Here is a 22991-nt window from a genome sequence, read left to right on the forward strand (position 1 = left end):
GGGGGAGGGTGTTTAGGGGGCAGGGGTGGCCCACCCCGCTGTTACCTGCAGCATCCGCGGGTGGCAAACGCATGGGTGGCCTAACACCTAGCTACACCACTGGTTTACAGTAGAAATGGTTAACTCATTTTGAGCAAGGAGAAAGAAAGGAATTTTGTTTGCCTTTTTCCCACCCACAACACGTACGCCTATTATTCAGTCTTACCTTTTTCATGATCCTCTGCATACTCACTGCAGTAGTTCTTCTGAAGTTCACAGAACCTGACACCTACCCAAATTTCTGTAAGGGAAACATTATCAATAAATGATAAAATATTGAGAAAATATGAGGTTTTCAGCATGCTACAATCATACAGAGGGATCACTCCCACTTCCGCTCAAACTTCCTACACAGAGATGGGCAAACATTCAAGCACTTCTCGATGACTAGCAAATAAAGGAGCTTAATGAGGCACGGAAAAGTTTTAGGACATTAAATCTTTTATATTGCCTTTTGCGTCAACTGTTTGCATAAGTGAAACAATTATTAAGCTTATTGTTTTTGAAAAATGTGCAATAAAAGGAAATACATTGAGACTCAAAAAAGGAAGAACTGGATATTTATGGAGATCCAGCCTCAAGAAGAAGCCCTTGCTATGTTTTTATGATTTTGGGCCACATGTACGACCGCTTCATTTTGCGGGTTTCTGATTGCGACTTTTTGCCACTTGTAATTAGGAAGTCACAAAATGCGATGTACAACAGTGTTTGACACTGCGGTTCCAAGTGGGTAGTAAATGGACCTGCCTCATATTGGTGGACTGAGCGCTGGCCCTGGGCCGCTGCCCATGCCTAGCGCCAGCCCTGAGCAGATGTTATTTGTCATAAAAGGTTCAGTACTGTGCTTTGTCACACCTTTATTTTGTATTTATATGGTCAAGTATTATGTTCTAGACAGCCCTAAGCATGGGATTTGTTTTAACACTAACAGGTTCCTTGTCGACTGTTCATGTCCACTTGAACATAGTTTATTACTCAGTGAATATTCAGGGTCCAACCTCGACTTGAACAAAACGTGTAGTCATAACTCGCCCTCTACGAATACATCATCTCCTTAAGTTCAGAAGTTTTAATGCCAAGTTTGTGTCATGGCGGTGCTTTGCGCCTGAGAGACACCAGCCCTTCTTTACAGCTCAGGTCTACCTCCTTTTATTCTGACCCCATTCCGGACTCTTACCTTCATCCTCGTAATCAGGAAGGTCCTGGCTGGTTCTGGGTGCATAGGCAAAGTCCGCTGGGGTGAGGCCACTGGGACCCTCCATCGTATTGCCTCTGAGAGCCCTGGTACTTCGCCTTTCCTGTCCAGATCTCTCTGCACACTGAAGGTTCTGATGTGCTACTAGTTGCCATGGCCAGGGTTCTAAGTTGCAACATCACACATGAAGCCTCAAGCCCTGGTCGCTGTGGAGATTAGAAGCCATGGCTTCTCATGAACATTCTAAGAAAAGCCTTAGCTGGGACAGAATATGAAAACCACAGCATCCGAAGATATTGCGCTGTTACATAAAACTTCTTTTAGAGTTTATATGCAGCGATGTGCAACTCTTTTTTATTCATGGGAAAAAAACTACGCTGAATGTCCTTTTTTTAAAATCAAAATGGAGATGCTTTTAAATTCAGCAGTTTAAACATTTTTTTGTACAAATAAAGAAAAGTTGAATCTTTATTCCCTCAGAAAAATAACTATTTAAAAATAACATTTAAGGCCTTATTTAGAGTTTGACGGATTCCATGCTTTGATGCATTTGTGATGGAGTATCCTGCCCCTCAAAAATCTAAAATAAAACGTTTTCAAACATCAGAAAATGCGAGAAGTGCAATTTGTGAAAAAAGTATATTTTTGACATGTTCTTTTAAGTATAACAACACATTTATTTTAGAAAATGTCAGAAGCATGGTAGGTGGCTTTTTAAGGTGGTAATCACTGTAACCCCAAAAAGGATAGGACCAGATTTACAGAAGCTGGAATTTGAATACACTGCCTTCAAACGAAATTGAGAAAAATTGACAAAACATCACTTTTAGTTTAAATAATGTTTTTAATAATTAGTTGTATATAGGAGGTTGTGATCATCTTATTAGTGTTATGTACACTCAGAATGGATTTGTGCATCTAATAAGTTCACTTTTCTCAATATATGGCATTAAAGAAATATATATATATATATATATATATATATATATATATATATATATATATATATATATATATATATATATATATATATATATATATATATATATATATATATATATATATATATATATATATATATATATATATATATATATATATTACCTACTGGCGGTTGCCAGTAGGTATATATAGTTAGGATTTTTTCTCTATGGGATTTTTGAAAATTCTATGTCTAATAACTTTGGCGTTTGTGGACGGAATTGGCTGAAATTTTCAGGAAAATGGAACATTTTGTTTCTGAGCAGCCCCTGACAATTTGGGGGGGGTTTCATCAAGGGGGGGCCGAGAAAAAGGGGGGTCCCAAAACGCGTTTTTCCCATGTTAATTTCCATAGGGCGGTTGGCCTCACTTTTAGCTCGAACGGCTGAATGGATTTGCACGAAACTTGGCAAAATTGTAGGGACTGTTAGCCCGATGTGCCTTTGCTAGGTCTCAATATATGTGCTCCAGTGGATTTTGAGTAATTTAGGTTAAAAAAAAGATATATATCTGGGCGGAGCCTAACCACACATCTGATCTGATTGGCTGTCAGCACTTCATCCAAGAAGTGTTGGCAGCCATCTTGGGACCAATATACATGATAGCACCTCATTAAAAAGCATTGTAGTTAATAGAGGGTTTTAGGACTTTAGTTACATTATAAATCATTTGTTGATGGTACCATACTCGTTTTAGGAATTGTGGTGGGTTCTAAGGTGATTTTACCATGTGAAAAAACCTTCTGCTGTGATATCATGAATATTGTTTGAAAGAAAACTAATATCTCATGATTTTCCCACAGTGGTTTGGAAGGGGATCTATAAGCTAAACTGAAAGCATATTTTCTGTAAATTCACATTATCTTTCTCAGTCATGTGAAAATGAAGTCTGACATTCTCAGTAAAACATGTACATCCAACAAGGACAGAGACTGTCAGTTGATTCCTTTGTGTTCTACTGCAGCCTCCTAGAGTGTTCTAAAGAACAACTAGAGCGCTAACAGTCCTACTTATTACAAAGGTATGGCACACCTGAAGCCATCTTGATTGGAATAAAGTGGTAACTCTTAAAACATTTAATTTAAAAAGAAACAACATGAGGGGGTATATTTTGCCATAGAAAGTATGATTAGTGCTGCAGAATGAAAAATTAGGGCACATTTTGAGTGACTTCTCAAATCCTTTTCTATTTCATTAAAACATTCTGACATGCAGTCTCCCAAAATGGCCACCAGAGACAAAAGAGCCCAAATGTAGCCCAAATATCACCCAGATGTAGCCCAAGTATAGCCCAATGACAGAATGTCCCAGAGTGTTCTAAAGAACAACTAGAGCGCTAACAGTCCTACTTATTACAAAGGTATGGCACACCTGAAGCCATCTTGATTGGAATAAAGTGGTAACTCTTAAAACATTTAATTTAAAAAGAAACAACATGAGGGGGTATATTTTGCCATAGAAAGTATGATTAGTGCTGCAGAATGAAAAATTAAGGCACATTTTGAGTGACTTCTCAAATCCTTTTCTATTTCATTAAAACATTCTGACATGCAGTCTCCCAAAATGGCCACCAGAGACAAAAGAGCCCAAATGTAGCCCAAATATCACCCAGATGTAGCCCAAGTATAGCCCAATGACAGAATGTCCCAGAGTGTTCTAAAGAACAACTAGAACGCTAACAGTCCTACTTATTACAAAGGTATAGCACACCTGGAGCCATTGTGATGGGAATAAAGTGGTAACTCTTAAAACATTTAATTTAAAAAGGAACAAAATGAGGGGGTATATTATGCAATAGAAGGTATTATTAGTGCTGCAGAAAGAAAAATTAGGGCACATTTTGAGTGACTTTTCAAATCCTCTTCTATTTCATTAAAACATTCTGACATGCAGTCTCCCAAAAAGGCCACCAGAGACAAAAGAGCCCAAATGTAGCCCAAATATCACCCAGATGTAGCCCAGGTATAGCCCAATGACAGAATGTCCCAGAGTGTTCTAATGAACAACTAGAGCGCTAACAGTCCTACTTATTACAAAGGTATGGCACACCTGAAGCCATCTTGATTGGAATAAAGTGGTAACTCTTAAAACATTTAATTTAAAAAGGAACAAAATGAGGGGGTATATTTTGCCATATGAATTATGATTAGTGCTGCAGAAAGAAAAATTAGGGCACATTTTGAGTGACTTCTCAAACCCTCTTCAATTTCATTAAAAAATTCTGACATACAGTCTCCCAAGATGGCCACCAGAGACAAAAGAGCCTAAATGTAGCCCAAATATCACCCAGATGTACCCCAAGTATAGCCCAATGACAGAATGTCCCAGAGTGTTCTAAAGAACAACTAGAGCGCTAACAGTCTTACTTATGACAAAAGTATGGCACACCAGAAGCCATCTTGATTGGAATGAAGTGGTAAGTCTGAAAACACTCAATTTAAAAAGGAACAACATGAGGGGGTTAATTTTGCCATAGAAAGTATGATTAGTGCTTCAGAAAGAAAAATTAGGGATCATTTTGAGTGACTTCTCAAATCCTCTTCTATTTCATTAAAAAAATTCAGACATGCAGACTGAAACATGCACTTTGAATACCAGCAGCAGACGTCCCTGGTGAGCAGTAGCTTTACTATAGTGATCTAATGTGCAACTAGAGTGCTAACATTCAGAATTTATGGCAAATGTGTGACACATCTGAATGCCTTCTTGATGGAACCAAAGTAAACAAGCATTGAAAATGCAATAGATCTCGCCCTCGTTTAAGTTAAAGCCATTCTGTTTGTAATGAGGTGGCTTTTTAGCTTTGCTTTTATTAGTGTTTTTTCAACTTTCATGTAAATAACATGCATCTGTATGCATATAAGTATATGTATGCATGCATTTATGTTTGTATTTATATAGATATACAGATGATATATGTTTATATATGTATGTATATATATATATTCACTGAAAAAACCATAGGTTATAGATCATATATAGTTAGGAATTAGCATTTACAAAACCTTGAAAATTCACTGAAAAAACCATAGGTTATAGACCATATATAGTTAGGAATTAGCATTTACAAAACCTTGAAAATTCACTGAAAAAACCATAGGTTATAGACCATATATAGTTAGGAATTCGCATTTACAAAACCTTATTTTACTCACACAAAACCATTGAAATTCCATATATAGGGGGTCATTAGGATGGCGGACGGAAGTGCCTCCGCAGACCCTGAGTATGCGGAACAGGCCTATTTTCCATGCGCCCGTCGCGGACACTCCGTCCGCCAAATCAGGATACGAAATACGTGGCAAAATCCGTCCGCGACGGTAGAACAAGGTCCGCCGCACCACCACACCCAACTACGCGGCGGACGTAACCGTACCAGAGACTCCGCCGTACGGACTGACGACTAGGACCGTCCTCCAAATCAAGATGGCGGAAAACACACATAAAAGCGCGGCGGATAAAAAACCTGCCTGAACACGGCGGATGCTCCACAGCGACCATACCCACCACGAGCCGCACGCCGACATGGACCCTGCACTACAGGCTTACCCGATACTCTACGCGATCCAGTACGTCCTCGTCTTGGCCCACCATCGACGACGACGCAGGTAGGCACCTATGCATTCGCTGTCTGGAGAGGAGTACCGGCAAGGGCGGTGACGTAGGGAGGGGGGAGTGACATGTCCCAAAATGCACAAATGCCTGTGTACGGCAACGCCTCCAAGGGCCGTGACCCAGGTAGGGGAGAGTGACACGTAGCAGAACCAGGGCTCAAGTCGGGGTACCACGCGGGTGGACGGCGTCCCCCCACTAATTTAACAGGGAGCATGATAACTATAAACTGCAACTGAGTGGAAGCCACCTTTTGTGTCGTCACTTCCTGTCGTGATTTCAGCGTCACCCCACTTCTTTTTGCAGGACTTGGGTCCTGAGCAGAACCCACCGCCCCCAAGAAAATACCAATCCACACCAGCATCACACACGCAAGAATGACTCTGACAAAGCACGACACATTAATCCCAATTTTATTTACGCAGATTCGGAGCAAAGTCACAGTCTAGGATGGAGCATGGCCATAGTGGACACCAGAGCAGGTACATCAGATGCAGTACATCAGTATCAGAACAGCAACAGGGCAGCAACTGGGCCGTGTGGGCACCAGAGCAGGTACATCAGATGCAGTACATCAGTATCAGAACAGCAACAGGGCAGCAACAGGGCAGTGTGGGCACCAGAGCAGGTACATCAGAGCCAGTACATCAGTATGAGGATAGCAACAGGGCAGTGTGGACACCAGAGCAGGTACATCAGATGCAGTACATCAGTATGAGGATAGCAACAGGGCAGTGTGGACACCAGAGCAGGTACATCAGAGCCAGTACATCAGTATGAGGATAGCAACAGGGCAGTGTGGACACCAGAGCAGGTACATCAGATGCAGTACATCAGTATCAGAACAGCAACAGGGCAGCAACAGGGCAGTGTGGGCACCAGAGCAGGTACATCAGATGCAGTACATCAGTATCAGAACAGCAACAGGGCAGCAACAGGGCAGTGTGGGCACCAGAGCAGGTACATCAGATGCAGTACATCAGTATCAGAACAGCAACAGGGCAGCAACAGGGCAGTGTGGGCACCAGAGCAGGTACGTCAGATGCAGTACATCAGTATGAGGATAGCAACAGGGCAGTGTGGACACCAGAGCAGGTACATCAGATGCAGTACATCAGTATGAGGATAGCAACAGGGCAGTGTGGACACCAGAGCAGGTACATCAGATGCAGTACATCAGTATGAGGATAGCAACAGGGCAGTGTGGACACCAGAGCAGGTACATCAGATGCAGTACATCAGTATCAGAACAGCAACAGGGCAGCAACAGGGCAGTGTGGGCACCAGAGCAGGTACATCAGAGCCAGTACATGAGAGGGGCCAAGTGCTCCAACAGTCCATTGCACTGAAAACGTCCATCACAGGCAGCACATGAGAGGGGCTAAGGGCACCAACAGTCCATTGCACTGAAAACGTCCATCACAGGCAGCACATGAGAGGGGCTAAGGGCACCAACAGTCCATTGCACTGAAAACGTCCATCACAGGCAGCACATGAGAGGGCACAATGCAGTTTCAGAACAGCAACAGGGCAGCAACAGGGCAGTGTGGACACCAGAGCAGGTACATCAGATGCAGTACATCAGTATCAGAACAGCAACAGGGCAGCAACAGGGCAGTGTGGACACCAGAGCAGGTACATCAGATGCAGTACATCAGTATGAGGATAGCAACAGGGCAGTGTGGACACCAGAGCAGGTACATCAGAGGCAGAACATCAGTATCAGAACAGCAACAGGGCAGTGTGGACACCAGAGCAGGTACATCAGATGCAGTACATCAGTATGAGGATAGCAACAGGGCAGTGTGGACACCAGAGCAGGTACATCAGATGCAGTACATCAGTATGAGGATAGCAACAGGGCAGTGTGGACACCAGAGCAGGTACATCAGAGGCAGTACATCAGTATCAGAACAGCAACAGGGCAGCAACAGGGCAGTGTGGACACCAGAGCAGGTACATCAGATGCAGTACATCAGTATCCGAACAGCAACAGGGCAGCAACAGGGCAGTGTGGACACCAGAGCAGGTACATCAGATGCAGTACATCAGTATGAGGATAGCAACAGGGCAGTGTGGACACCATAGCAGGTACATCAGAGGCAGAACATCAGTATCAGAACAGCAACAGGGCAGTGTGGACACCAGAGCAGGTACATCAGAGCCAGTACATCAGTATGAGGATAGCAACAGGGCAGTGTGGGCACCAGAGCAGGTACATCAGAGGGCACAGTACAGCAGCTTACAGCACACTATCAGGTGGATTGCGTGAAGTACCCGCATCGGACACACTGGCAGCACCAGAAACCGGAGTGTGACACACAGCCACAGATGTAGTGACTGACACGTGAGCCACAGACCCAGATACACTGCCAGCACCTGATACAGGAGTGTGACACACCGACACAGCCCGAGTGACTGACACATGGCCCATAGACCCAGATACACTGCCAGCACCTGATACAGGAGTGTGACACACCGACACAGCCCGAGTTACTGACACATGGCCCATAGACCCAGATACACTCCCAGCACCTGATACAGGAGTGTGACACACCGACACAGCCCGAGTGACTGACACGTGAGCCACAGACCCAGATACACTGCCAGCACCTGATACAGGAGTGTGACACACAGACACAGCCCGAGTGACTGACACATGGCCCATGGACCCAGATACACTGGCAGCACCTGATACAGGATATGTCTCGACTGATACCCTGCCACTAACAGACACATGCGAGTCAACTGCACCAGCGCCACTGTGACCACTGAAATGATGAGCCACAGGGCTGTATGGTCCAGGAGGCAGGGTGGCTCTGGGAGCGGGGGATAGTTGCAATTGGCCGATATCGGATTGGGCATGTGTCAATGCTGTGTGTCTACGCTTCTTTTGGACATGTGCCTGCACCCTGGACAGGACAGGACTCACAAGTCGACCGGACTGAGAAGCAATTTCACCCACCATGGGAGGTGCATGTGCTGGGGGGGGAATGGTCTCTGGGGACGTGCTGGAGCCTGCTTGTCGTTTGCTGTGTGGCTGCCTTGTGGCCTCTGCAACATGTGTCATGGGGGATGCCACGACAGGGTCCACCTGCATCCGTCCCTGACGGGCCATGATGGGAGTGGAGGTAAGGGGTGACTCCACTGCTGAGTCTTCTGTATTCCGTTTGCCAGAAAACAGCTGTCTCAGAGCAACTATGGGTGATGTATGCCTGTCCCTGACAGCGCCACTGTTCATGGGCGAGTCCTTGGGCCTTGGATGTTCCATTTCCGTAGGAGTACTGTAGTCTGCGGACTTGCCCTGTTCCCTGGATGGTGCCCTCTTCCAGGCAGCAGACTTGTCGTCTGTGGTGTACATATCAGCAGGACACCCCTTCTGCCCGTGTGTGTCCCTGCCCCTGGGACTGTCCGTGCTCCTCTTAGGTGCGTTTGTCTTGTGACTATTCTTGTCCCTGCCCTTGGGAGTGGCTCCTTCCTTCGTAGTCTCCCTGCCCTTGGGAGTGGCACCTTCCTTCGTAGTCTCCCTGCCCTTGGGAGTGCCTACATCCTTCCTGCTTTCCCTGCCCTTGGGAGTGGCACCTTCCTTCGTAGTCTCCCTGCCCTTGGGAGTGCCTACATCCTTCCTGCTGTCCCTGCCCTTGGGAGTGGCACCTTCCTTCGTAGTCTCCCTGCCCTTGGGAGTGCCTACATCCTTCCTGCTGTCCCTGGCCTTGGGAGTGGCACCTTCCTTCGTAGTCTCCCTGCCCTTGGGAGTGCCTACATCCTTCCTGCTTTCCCTGCCCTTGGGAGTGCCTACATCCTTCCTGCTGTCCCTGCCCTTGGGAGTGGCACCTTCCTTCGTAGTCTCCCTGCCCTTGGGAGTGCCTACTTCCTTCCTGCTTACCCTGCCCTTGGGAGTGGCACCTTCCTTCCTAGTGTCCCTGGCACTGGGAGTATGCGAGCCCTCAAGAGATGTATTCGTCTTCTCACTGTCCTCGTACAGGGTAGTGTCAATGGAAGCGGGAGTGAGTCTTGGCCTGGTAGTACCTTGTGTGTGGGATGGCTGTGCAGCATGTGTAGCCATTACACCCAACCCCTCTTTTGCCTCACGTGTGTGTACTCCACTATATCTGACGTTGTCCTTGTGAACAGAGTTACCTGACCTAGGGGATGGGGTCTGAGGCCTACGTGCCTTGACGTGCTGGCTGACGCTGCTTCTAGTGCAATAACCTGTATTAGAGTCCAGATCAGAAAATTCACTCCCCCCTGACACATCCAGAGTTGTAGATGGTGGAACAGAAGTACCACCCAGTCCATGCGACTGTGCAATGGCAGACGACACACTGTTAGACAATGACTGCAGTGTCCTGTGTACACCAGCCAGATCACCATGCATACCTTCCATGAATGCCACCACCTGCCCCAACTTCCTATCGTGGTCTTGGAATGCATTAATCATATTGGTCTGGCCCACACACAGCTGTCGCAGCAGATCAACAGCCTCTGCACAAAGTGAATTTCGGGTCACCGAGGCTGGGGCAGCGGTGCCGACACCGAACGCCACTCTGCTCCCCCTACTCCTGCGTGCACGAACAGTACATGGTGCAGTTGCCGGCAGGGTGGGCCCTGTGTGCTGTGTCCCGACCGAAGGTGTTGGTTGCCCACTCCCAGTCTGTGACAACAGTGCTGACTCACCAACACTGTCGGAAGATGATGACGATGTTGTCTCCACATGCGAGTCCTCCGGGACGGTCCTGTCCCCCTCTCCGCCGCTGGCCCCTTCGGTGCCACGACAGGGTCCACCTGCATCCGTCCCTGACGGGCCATGATGGGAGTGGAGGTAAGGGGTGACTCCACTGCTGAGTCTTCTGTATTCCGTTTGCCAGAAAACAGCTGTCTCAGAGCAACTATGGGTGATGTATGCCTGTCCCTGACAGCGCCACTGTTCATGGGCGAGTCCTTGGGCCTTGGATGTTCCATTTCCGTAGGAGTACTGTAGTCTGCGGACTTGCCCTGTTCCCTGGATGGTGCCCTCTTCCAGGCAGCAGACTTGTCGTCTGTGGTGTACATATCAGCAGGACACCCCTTCTGCCCGTGTGTGTCCCTGCCCCTGGGACTGTCCGTGCTCCTCTTAGGTGCGTTTGTCTTGTGACTATTCTTGTCCCTGCCCTTGGGAGTGGCTCCTTCCTTCGTAGTCTCCCTGCCCTTGGGAGTGGCACCTTCCTTCGTAGTCTCCCTGCCCTTGGGAGTGCCTACATCCTTCCTGCTTTCCCTGCCCTTGGGAGTGGCACCTTCCTTCGTAGTCTCCCTGCCCTTGGGAGTGCCTACATCCTTCCTGCTGTCCCTGCCCTTGGGAGTGGCACCTTCCTTCGTAGTCTCCCTGCCCTTGGGAGTGCCTACATCCTTCCTGCTGTCCCTGGCCTTGGGAGTGGCACCTTCCTTCGTAGTCTCCCTGCCCTTGGGAGTGCCTACATCCTTCCTGCTTTCCCTGCCCTTGGGAGTGCCTACATCCTTCCTGCTGTCCCTGCCCTTGGGAGTGGCACCTTCCTTCGTAGTCTCCCTGCCCTTGGGAGTGCCTACTTCCTTCCTGCTTACCCTGCCCTTGGGAGTGGCACCTTCCTTCCTAGTGTCCCTGGCACTGGGAGTATGCGAGCCCTCAAGAGATGTATTCGTCTTCTCACTGTCCTCGTACAGGGTAGTGTCAATGGAAGCGGGAGTGAGTCTTGGCCTGGTAGTACCTTGTGTGTGGGATGGCTGTGCAGCATGTGTAGCCATTACACCCAACCCCTCTTTTGCCTCACGTGTGTGTACTCCACTATATCTGACGTTGTCCTTGTGAACAGAGTTACCTGACCTAGGGGATGGGGTCTGAGGCCTACGTGCCTTGACGTGCTGGCTGACGCTGCTTCTAGTGCAATAACCTGTATTAGAGTCCAGATCAGAAAATTCACTCCCCCCTGACACATCCAGAGTTGTAGATGGTGGAACAGAAGTACCACCCAGTCCATGCGACTGTGCAATGGCAGACGACACACTGTTAGACAATGACTGCAGTGTCCTGTGTACACCAGCCAGATCACCATGCATACCTTCCATGAATGCCACCACCTGCCCCAACTTCCTATCGTGGTCTTGGAATGCATTAATCATATTGGTCTGGCCCACACACAGCTGTCGCAGCAGATCAACAGCCTCTGCACAAAGTGAATTTCGGGTCACCGAGGCTGGGGCAGCGGTGCCGACACCGAACGCCACTCTGCTCCCCCTACTCCTGCGTGCACGAACAGTACATGGTGCAGTTGCCGGCAGGGTGGGCCCTGTGTGCTGTGTCCCGACCGAAGGTGTTGGTTGCCCACTCCCAGTCTGTGACAACAGTGCTGACTCACCAACACTGTCGGAAGATGATGACGATGTTGTCTCCACATGCGAGTCCTCCGGGACGGTCCTGTCCCCCTCTCCGCCGCTGGCCCCTTCGGTGTCAGTCTGCGTGTGCGCGACGTCTGATCCGGATGCATTGCCTTCTGTAATCTCCGCCGTCTGTGGCTGAGTGCCCTCTGCCAAAGCTGAAAAGCACAGGAAATGGGTGTAAGTAATGGGCACACACACGTACAGTACTGCTGCGGAATCCCTAAAGCCACTGATGACACTGTCCATCGATCCCCCAACCTGCACACAGCCCACCCCAAGCAGTCATCCTCACAGGAATTCTGTGGCGTTGGCCGTAATACATGTACAGCATGCACACTGGGCATGAGGAACTACATCAGCACACAAGTGTTGCCAAGGGGTGACGGAGCACTACAGCATGTGCATGACAACTGAACAGCTTAGCAGGTGGCGTCTCAACATTCCGCATGTGCAAGTGAAAAGTTAACTGTGGCAATGTCACCAACATGCCATTGGAAATAGACTCACGATAGACGGAAGACCCTAATGTGTGTGGGCAACCATACATGCATTGCACTCACAAGCAACATACACTGACAGTAAGCTTACCGCCACGTTGCTGTTCATCCACACGCAACCGCTCGGACAGGTCAGGATGCGTCACAGCTATGATACGGTGCATGAGAGGGGTCATTGAGCGTCGGGCCAGACGTGCCGTCCGTGGAATCAGCCCTAGTGTCACTTCCGCTACATTCTTGCTCAGTCTGGAAATGTCGTCCCAGCGTTTGTGGCAGTGTGTATGTCGTCTATTGGACACCCCCGCTGCTCGTACTTCACGTGCAATGCTCCTCCACACGTCCTTGCGAAGGTGCAGCTTTACCTACCATGATGGGAGACAAAAGGGTGGAAGTCAGGGGACAGTTGGCCAGTCACACAGATAGGAGCAACACATTACTCTCAGCAGCCATGCACATATCGATTCTTTAGTTGTTCACACATCACACCGCCAAGTTTCCCAGAGACCAGGTGCCATATCACACCTCATGCACCACAACTCATCCCCCACGACACCTACCGCCTGTCCGGGTGCGCCGTACAGGCGTCCGTAGTTGCGTAGCACAGCGTCCACCAGGACATCCAGCTCCGCGGCGGTGAAGGGACGAGACCGGACCTCTTTGACTCCCGACATGGCAAGGTCACGGAGTATGGCACTAGAGCGGCAGTCGGTGGTCAGCTCCGCAGCAGCAGGTGGAGGTGATGGTCACAGGCAGCAGTCGGTGGTCAGCTCCGCAGCAGCAGGTGGAGGTGATGGTCACAGGCAGCAGTCGGTGGTCAGCTCCGCAGCAGCAGGTGGAGGTGATGGTCACAGGCAGCAGTCGGTGGTCATCGTAGAAAGTTTGCTTTTGCACATCACACATATATAGGGCCCAGTGGCCATGTCAGTGGCATACGGCGCCAGCCATTGGTCCGCCGTGAGAGCGTGTTTGGAATTGGGCCAATGATTGGCCCTGGTGTTGCGGTGAACACCATACGGTACTTGCAATTGGCCAACCGTGGCCCATGTCCACACCTCCCATTGGCTGCACTTGCACAGACCGTCACGCTCACACACCGGCAACTGCACGTGCTAGAGACCGGGACGGATGCATCATTTGCAACAAAGTTGTAACAGTGGCGCCACCATGGCGGGGCACGTATTCGGCAGGGGAGGTGGAGGCCAAAACAGCCATAAGCTGATGTCCATGCACATGCCTCTTCATGACCCCCTTACAGTGACATTGCATCAGCCAGCCTACACCGGCCGGCCCATCTCTACCCACTACCGCCATGCCAGGCCCAGCCCATGACCGCTGTTGCGGCCGTGCTAACTACCGCCGCTTCAGGCCCCCTCCACTACCGCCGTGCCAGACCTAGCCCATGACCGCCGTTGCGGCCGTGCCAACTACCGCCGCTTCAGGCCCCCTCCACTACCGCCGTGCCAGACCTAGCCCATGACCGCCGTTGCGGCCGTGCCAACTACCGCCGCTTCAGGCCCCCTCCACTACCGCCGTGCCCTGGCAGCCCTGGCACGGCGGTCATGGGCTAGGTCTGGCACGGCGGTAGTGGAGGGGCCCTGAAGCGGCGGTAGTTGGCACGGCCGCAACGGCGGTCATGGGCTAGGTCTGGCACCGCGGTAGTGGAGGGGCCCTGAAGCGGCGGTAGTTGGCACGGCCGCAACGGCGGTCATGGGCTGGGCCTGGCACGGCGGTAGTGGGTAGAGCTGGGCCGGCCGGTGTAGGCTGGCTGATGCAATGTCACTGTAAGGGGGTCATGAACTGGCATGTGCATGGACATCAGCTTATGGCTGTATTGGCCTCCACCTCCCCCGCCGAATACGTGCCCCGCCATGGTGGCGCCACTCTTACAACTTTGTTGCAAATGATGCATCCGTCCCGGTCTCTAGCACGTGCAGACAATTGGAATGTTGAACGCGGGCCGCGCATGGCCAGACGTCAACAGCGGAAGCAGTGCACCGCCATGGCGGCGTCAATGAGTGCATGTCAGCTGACGATGCACTATGTTTAATTGTCTGCAGCTGCATGATGAGGGTTGTGTGCGTGATTGCGTGACTCCACACTTCATGCTCTATCCCATGTTTTCCATACCATGCCCATCGGTGTGCCACTAATGACCGTCACTTTTGGGTCATGTCACATGCCTTGTTGGCAGTGATGTTGAGGTGCAACAGAGTGCATTGGACATGTTGCAACACATCATGTAGCTGGTGGGTGCACATTGCTACGTCAATCCATGTTGTTGTGACAATCAGAGGTGTCACACATAAGCAAATCGTACACTGCCTATTACATGTTGGATAGAGTGCGGTGACATGTGAGTGAGTTGCACAGACATGCGTTGTATGTGAATTGACTTCCATTCCATTTACTCCCACACAGGAGGGCTCAAAATGTCCATCGCCCATATACTGCGCTGGAGGACATGGTGGACGAGGAGGTGATCCGGAAATTCAGGCTTGATCGACGTCGATTGCTGGAGCTTGTGAACAAGTTGTCTCCTCACCTGCAGCCGCGGAGAACTTATCCAGGCTCAATTTCACCCACCCAAAAGGTGATGGCGGCACTCCATTTTTTTGCAACAGGCACATTCCAGTACACTATAGGACATGCCGGGGGAATGTCACAGGCCATGTTCAGCACGGTACTCAAGGATGTACTGACAGCCATGATGCTGTACAAGCATGAGTACATACATTTTCCACAGGCGGCAGAGTTGGCAGCGGTCAAGGCAGACTTTTATGCACTGGGTCGCATTCCACAAGCCTGGCTTGTTGGTGAGTATGCTGTGGTGACTGGAGTGATATCTGGGTGGCTTGGTGTGGCCACATGTTCAGGTACTGATGTCTCTCTCTAATTCCCACATACACAGGCGACTCGGCTTACCCAAACAGGCCTTGGCTTCTGAGTCCAATTCGCAATCCCACCACAGCAGGAGAAATGCGATACAACGATGCCCATGGTAGGACACGTCGAGTGGTGGAACGAACATTTGGCCTGCTTAAGTCTAGGTTTCGGTGCCTAGATAAGACTGGAGGGGCCCTGCCTTACGCACCTGGCAAAGTATGCATGATTGTGATGGCCTGCTGCATGCTCCACAACCTGGCTGTGCGAAATAACATTGCACTGATCTTGGACCCAGATGAACAGCAAGTTCCTCGCCCTCCCGACCCACCCATGTCGACTGATGAGGATAGTGGTGAGGAGGAAGGTGTGGACCAGAGGCGCCAGCTCATTGAACGCTACTTCCCTTGACTGTGAGTGTGCCCCTCTTGTGCTGCTTGTGTATGCCCTGTGTAGGTTTGCTGCTCTGGTGTCATTGTGTTGGGGATCATCTATGTTTTTTGTTATGTGATGTATGCATGTGTGTGTGTGTCTTCATTTATGAGTACATGCACTTCTCCATGATGTGTGTAGTGTCAGCCATTCGTGTAGTGATGTGTGTGGTTTGTTGTAAGTTGCACTGCAGTGAGTTGGGATGAGTGTGATGCTGTTTACTAACGTCTGTTTGCGGGTTCTATGTTTCCCTAGGTCACTCCGTTGCGGCATGATTCTGTACCTGTTGGATCCCTGAACCTGGTTACGTCTGTTTCTGATGCAATCATGTGAATAAACATGGAGGCAACACATCATTGAGTGAGTAAGTGGTATTTATTTACAGATTGTGCATAGGTGTAGGTGCATATTTACAAAGGAGTGAAGGGGTGGGGGAGTGAGAGTCCAAGGTAATGGAAGATGAGATGGGCGTGCAGACACCACATAGGGTGGTGTGTGCCTACTGCAGCAGGCCTGTGGCAGGTGGGACCGGATACTTTCCAGGTTGGATCGGAGGCTCAGGTACTCCAATGAGTCACTGTCGGCTCCTCTTGGAGCGTGTGCCATGTGCTCCAACACTGCTCTCGCCCACTTCCTGCCTCGGACGGCCCCTCCGTCTTTGTGCCGGGACGGGGTCAGCTAGGGGCGCAGGCTGATCCGGTACCACATCCGCCGCCAGGGGCACAGTCGGCGGTGGCGGTGTTGTGGCCGGTGCCGTTGTTTGAGGGGGGGGGGGGTGGTGTTGGCGGATGCCCTGGCGCTGAAAATGTCGACCAGTTGGCCAAGCCGCCTCTCGATGGCCCCCAACATGGCGGTGTTGTCCACAAAGTCCTGGTGGGCCCGGTCTGCATGTTCCTGGCTACGTGCATAGCCCGCCTCCACCCGGACTAGTGCTTCATGGCACTGTTGCACAGCATTCAGTGTTGTGTCATCAGCCCTTCTTTCCGCCCTGCTCCTGCCTGCAGGATCTGCCCTTGCAGTGGTGGGTTGCCTGACTGTCTCCCTGCGTGGCTGGGATGGCGCTGCCCCAGCGTTGGCGGCGGGGTTGGGCAGGGCGGCAGGGGCAGAAGTGGTGGTAGTAGTGGTGGTGGTGGAGGTGGTGCTGGAGGCAGCTGTGCAGGTCCGAGTCGCCGGTGTTGTTGTGATGCCAGTGCCCGTTGTCGTTGTAGTTGCAGGTGTGACCTGCGTGGCAGAGGTCCCTGGCTGGCTGCTTGATCCGGCACCATCCTCTGCCCCGGAGGTGGCTGCACAATCGTCCCATGAGTGCTCGGAGTTTGGGGATGCTGGAGGCCTGGTGTCAATGGCGGCAGTCAGATTAGGATCCCCTGCAAAAGAATAATGTGATGATGAGTAATGTTGCCTATACGTGTACATGTATTTATGGTTGACATTCAGTCGGCATTGGCACACACCCCACCCACCACCACCACCCTCTCTATGGACATGGGGGCCTGTTGGAAGTCGGACTAGTGACCCCTCACACACCCCACACACCACCACCACCCTCTCTATGGACATGGGGGCCTGTTGGAAGTTGTAGTTCCGACCCCTCACACACCCCACACACCACCACCACCCTCTCTATGGACATGGGGGCCTGTTGGAAGTTGTAGTTCCGACCCCTCACACACCCCACACACCACCACCACCCTCTCTATGGACATGGGGGCCTGTTGGAAGTCGGACTAGTGACCCCTCACACACCCCACACACCACCACCACCCTCTCTATGGACATGGGGGCCTGTTGGAAGTCGGACTAGTGACCCCTCACACACCCCACCCACCACCACCACCCTCTCTATGGACAGCCTGTTGGAAGTTGTAGTTCCGACCCCTCACACACCCCACACACCACCACCACCCTCTCTATGGACATGGGGGCCTGTTGGAAGTCGGACTAGTGACCCCTCACACACCCCACCCACCACCACCACCCTCTCTATGGACATGGGGGCCTGTTGGAAGTCGGACTAGTGAACCCCTCACACACCCCACACACCACCACCACCCTCTCTATGGACATGGGGGCCTGTTGGAAGTCGGACTAGTGACCCCTCACACACCCCACCCACCACCACCACCCTCTCTATGGACATGGGGGCCTGTTGGAAGTTGTAGTTCCGACCCCTCACACACCCCACACACCACCACCACCCTCTCTATGGACATGGGGGCCTGTTGGAAGTTGTAGTTCCGACCCCTCACACACCCCACACACCACCACCACCCTCTCTATGGACATGGGGGCCTGTTGGAAGTCGGACTAGTGACCCCTCACACACCCCACCCACCACCACCTCCCTCTCTATGGACATGGGGGCCTGTAGGAGTGCTTTAGAGGTTGGTGAGTATGTGGACTGCATGCAAGGCTGGGGTATGTGGGATGTGTCTTCAGAGTTGTGTGGCCCACACCGTGTTGTTGTGTTTGTGGTGGTTGGTTGGTACTTACCAGCCTCTTCTCCATCAGGAAGTCCATCGAGGGTGTCAGGGTGCAGGATGGTCAGCACCCTCTCCTCCCACTCGGTGTATGGTAGGGGCTCCGGGGGGGTTCCACCGCCGGTGTGGTTGGCCCGGAGGAAGTTCCTGGCTCTAATAGACTTCACCCGGGTCTTCAGGTCGTGCCACCGCCTCTGGATGTCAGCCTTGGTTCTCGGAACGCTCCCGGAGGCATTGACCCTGGTCACGATACGGTCCCACAGGCTGTTCTTCCGAGCTATGCTCGTCTGCTGCACGAGGGACCCGAAGATGTGGGGTTCCACACGAAGGATCTCTTCCACCATTACCCTGAGCTCGGTGTCGGAGAATTTAGGATTCTTTTTGGGTGTCATGGTGCTCGGGGGGTGTGTTTGTGTGGAGTGCGGAGGTGCTGGTGTGTGCTGTTTGGGTGTGGTGTGGTGGGTGTTTGTGTGCAGGGTGTGTTTGGGTGTGGGTTATGTGTCTGAATCAAATAGTTTGCTGTTAGTCAAGTCAAGTATTGTCTCCTGCTGTCAGCTATGCTGGGATGCAGAGGATTTCGGGAGTGGGTGGGAGTCAATTTATAGTCTGTGTGTTGGCCCTGTGTGAATGTTGATTGGCAGTCAGGTGATAGGTGGGTGTGTTGTCAGGTGTGGTCTATGCAGTTCTTGGGGGTGGGTAATTGTGTCTTGTGTTTGGTTTAGATGTGTCAGGTGGGTTGTCGTCCATTTTGCTGTGTTTGGTAATGGATTCTGTCGGTATGTATGCCATTGGATTGACTGTAGGGATGTTGGACTTCCGCTGTGGTGCCCCGTTTCTCATTGCATTGCTACCGCCGCGGACGTGGATCGCGGTGGCTACCGGGGTACTTGCGGAGTTATCCTAATTGCGGACACGGAAAGTACGCAGGTATCGCGGGGGAGGTTGTTGTTCTCCTGGTCATGTGCGTACGCGGCGGTCGGTGTTTTGTAGGTTCCGTCCGCATGCCGCGGAATCAGGTGTACTTCGACCGCCGCGGACGGGGATTGTTGTGCTCCGTCCGCCGTGGTCGGCGTTTCGGTCACATTTGATCCTAATCGCTAATGCGGTTTTTCCGCGGCCAGGTCCGGAGTATCTTGACACCTTCCACGGCGGACGGAGCACGTTTCCGTCCGCCATCCTAATCGGCCCCATAGTTAGTTGCACTAACTATATATCGCGCACCCGCAATCCACTGCTGATGATGTCACATATTACATCATTCATGACATGGTCAGTGACATCACTGATGACATCACTGATGACATCTCAAATGGCATCACTGATGACATCACTGATGACAACATCCAGTGACTGTATGTTTCTGTAAAGTTAAAATATGTCTTACATATTGAAGAATGAGTGGATGTATAAGTGTCTGGATGAAGGATTTAGTAGGTGCATGACTGACTGTATGAGTGAGTGATTAAATGTGTCTCACTGAGTGCATGGGTTAGTGACTAAACTGTCTTAATTTGTGCATCATTATGTCTGTTGTTCTGTAAACTGTTGCATGTGTTGATAAGTAGCTATATGAGTAACTATATGGGTTATTGATTGGTTGCCCAAGTATTTGTATGGGAGACTGAGTGTGTGTGTGGGTGGCTGGGAGGTGTATGACTCTGTACATAGATGTGTGAGCAGTTGATTCACTAGATGTATGGTTTCAAAAGTGCATGTGGAAACAGCTGTATGGGCGGTTGACTGTGTGCATGAGTGTATTGGTGAGTGAATGGATATCTCAGTGCTACATGTCAAAGTAAGTACATATGTAAAACACAGTACATGTGAGAGTTGACATATATAAATAACTGTGCATAAGAGCCAGTGAATGTGTGAGTGGCTGTATGGATCATTGTGAACTTGTATCAGGGATTGTATAAGAGAGTAAATATGTGTTAGTATATGTTTGAATAAGTAAAGTTTGTATAACTGTATAGTTGAGGAAATGGAGGTGTGATTGATTCTGTGCATGACTGACTAGGTGTGTGAGTAACTCCATGGATGAGTGACAGTCTGTGAGTGTCTGTTTACATTGATTGTATCTAAGGTTATATTAGAGTCTGAAGAGGTTCATCGTATTATCACATGAATGATATCATCAGTGATGTGATCAGTAATGTCAAATGAGATGTCATCAGTGATGTCATCAGTGATGTCATTTGAGATGTCATCAGTGATGTCATCAGTGATGTCACTGACCATGTCATGAATGATGTAATATGTGACATCATCAGCAGTGGATTGCGGGTGCGCGATATATAGTTAGTGCAACTAACTATATATGGAATTTCAATGGTTTTGTGTGAGTAAAATAAGGTTTTGTAAATGCGAATTCCTAACTATATATGGTCTATAACCTATGTTTTTATCAGTGAATATATATATATATATATATATATACATATATATATATATATATAATAATAATGGAGAGGAAGACCTACACATTTCAACGTGATCGAAAGAATTATGAACTGGGTCAAATCTTCACATTTTCTAAGAAGTACAATGCCCTACGTGGCCCCACAGCTATAGCCCTGCCTAAGCCTAGAGGACGGAGAAGGGACAAAGATCAAACCCACTCTTCTCTATCTGAAATAAGCTCGGGGCGGGGACCGAGTCGGAATCGGAGTTGCGTGATTGAGACAAGCAGGGCCAGATGGCTAAACCCTCCCCGGAGGAAGAAATACATTTTTTATGCCACAAGCGAATGCAATCGCTCAAGCCCAGAGTCCCAAGGAATTACAACGCAAACGCGCAAATTACAAACGAAGGCAGAGGCACAGGGCAAGAAAGAAGAGGGGCATCTTATCAAACAAAGAAAAAGAGGGGCAGAGGTCAATGGTTGGCGAAACAACAATGAATAGTGATGCAAGCCGTACAATTATTAACCTAACTCACACAATACTCACAGCTGAAGAAGAAAATATACTTAAATAAGGTTTGTCCTTTGCACCTCTTAAAAACATGGGGGCATTTTATCAAGGGGGTTTATCTCCGCTGTTTTGGCTTTAAAAGCCAAGAAAGTGGAGATAAAATTATCTCCCTATTACCTAGCTGTCGCTAACACCAGTTAGCGACAGCTAGTAGGAGATAGCGACCATCTTGTGCCCCACTTTGCATGTCAGTGATATTTATCACTAATGACATGAAAAGTGGGCGTGCCAAGATGTTAGCGACTGAAAACAGTCGCTAACATTGCTATCTCCTATTACCAACTTTTGGAGATATTTGCGCTAAGCGCGAATATCTCCAAAAGCTAACACCTGCCCTGAGCAGTTCTTAGCCATATTATCCAATGGGAGGTGGATAACATGGCTAAGAGTATTAGCTCGCTAATGCATGAATATCGCTGACTTTTCAGCGATATTCATGCATTGCGATAAACCTTGGTAATACCAAGGTTTATCTGCGATAAAAATCGCCGCAGCTCAGCGTTAATTTTTTCACACTAACCAAGCAATAGCGATAATTATCGCTATTGCTTGGTAATATGCCCCATGGACTATGCCACAACAAGATGTGATATATATAAGGTGGTTAGGAAATTGAAACTGCGCAAGTTCCATGCCCTACGGGCTCACAAGCAACATATACAACATACTGTGGAATTAGAGGAAGAACCAAGCGCGTCAGGCACAGCGGTGCAAATGGAATTGATGTAATTCTGGGAAACGGAGGGAATGGGATATGCAAATCTAATGACACAGAATACTGAAGGGGATCCTATAAGTCTGAATACAGCACAAAGAAAACCAGAGACACCCTTTAAGCCTCCTTCTACTTTTAATCCTCTAATGCCACATGATGGAATAGATATCTTTCACGAGAACGTTGTATCACAATTGAAAGAGCTTCAGAAACGGATCTATTCACAGAAACGGAAATATGACCAAAGAACTCAACAATATGAGGCATTGGTAGCCAAAATGAGTAATGATAAAGAAATAATCATCTGAGCTAGTGACGAAGGAGGAAACATTGTTCTAATGACAAGGAGCAATTATGACAAAGAGGCCTACCTGCAACTAAATGATAGACAATGTTATGAAAGGATCAATACCACAGCATTGAAAACAATCAAACAAGAGTATCATCACCAACTGAACAAGTGGAAAAGCAAGAACATTTTATCAGAGGATGAGTACAAATATCTTAGAACAGACAATCCCATAACCCCTCTGATTTACTTTATTCACAAAGTTCATAAAAACCTGGAAAGCCCCCAAGAAGAGCTCTCATCTCGGCTATGGGGAGTTTGTTGGAGAAAACTGTTGAAAGTTAAATCTGGATCGATGACAAGGTGTAGCCAAGTGGTATAATCATGTAGAGGTTTATTTGTTGTCCAAAATAGTTCCAGGGAAGTCCATAGTAGGTCTCAATAGTATAGCTTAGTCGGTAAAGGGAATCCCACCAGGAGCTGGATGACTGCTGCTCAGCCCACTCTTTC

The sequence above is a fragment of the Lissotriton vulgaris genome, chromosome 1_1 (genome assembly GCF_964263255.1).
Source record: "Lissotriton vulgaris chromosome 1_1, aLisVul1.2, whole genome shotgun sequence".
Classification (NCBI taxonomy): Eukaryota; Metazoa; Chordata; class Amphibia; order Caudata; family Salamandridae; genus Lissotriton; species Lissotriton vulgaris.